This window comes from Carlito syrichta, unplaced genomic scaffold, assembly GCF_000164805.1.
Source record: "Carlito syrichta isolate Samal-C Ts95f unplaced genomic scaffold, Tarsius_syrichta-2.0.1 Scaffold269891, whole genome shotgun sequence".
Taxonomy (NCBI): domain Eukaryota; kingdom Metazoa; phylum Chordata; class Mammalia; order Primates; family Tarsiidae; genus Carlito; species Carlito syrichta.
In genome coordinates this window covers 1-709 of record NW_007213987.1, presented here as the reverse complement: position 1 = coordinate 709, position 709 = coordinate 1, and the positions used below count along the sequence as shown (strand labels likewise).

General features: G+C 39.1%; 1 pseudogene; it reads right to left on the bottom strand.

The window, feature by feature from the left end:
* Positions 1-202: 202 nt before the first annotated feature.
* On the bottom strand, positions 203-503 carry LOC103254101 (annotated as a pseudogene).
* Positions 504-709: the final 206 nt, after the last annotated feature.

The window sequence follows — 709 nt, the reverse complement described above, 5'->3', positions numbered from 1 at the left end:
GATATTTCACATAAATAGAATCATACAATATGTGATCTTTTGTGTCTGGCTTATTTCAGTCAGTGTGATTTTTTTTTTTTTTTTTAAATATCTTTAGTTTATTATAAAAGAAAAACATGAAAATTATTTACATGATGAAAGATTTCACAACTTCAGTGGAATGGGCAGTTTCATGTTGATGCCATTTCAATAGCATTTTGCTTCAGTCCACATACTTTCCAAGAATGTCACTATCTCTAAATAAAAAATAATCCTTGTCGCCTAAAACTGCTTTGGTGCCTCCATACTCTGGGAGAAGAACTTTATCTCCAACTTTCACACTAACTGGTTGAATCTCTCCACCCTTTCCTTTGGTGCCCGAGCCAACAGCCACCACTGTCGCTTGCAATACCTTTCCCTGAGATTTTTCTGGAAGCATAATGCCTCCCTTGGTTACAGTTTCGGTTGTGCTCCTTTCAACCAATACTCAGTCAAAGAAACCTTCTAAATGCTTGTCCTGCCATGGCCCCTGCCCGCTAGCTCCTGGCTCTCGTGCGGCCTGCAAGCCAGTGTGATATTTTCAAGGTTCATCTACATGTTGTCTTTTTGATTACTGCCATCTTATGGGTGTGTGGTTATTTCACGGTGGTGGTGTTGATTTGCATTTTCCTCATGGCTAATGATGTTGAACATCTTGAATGAGCTTATTGCCCACTTGACTATCTTATTT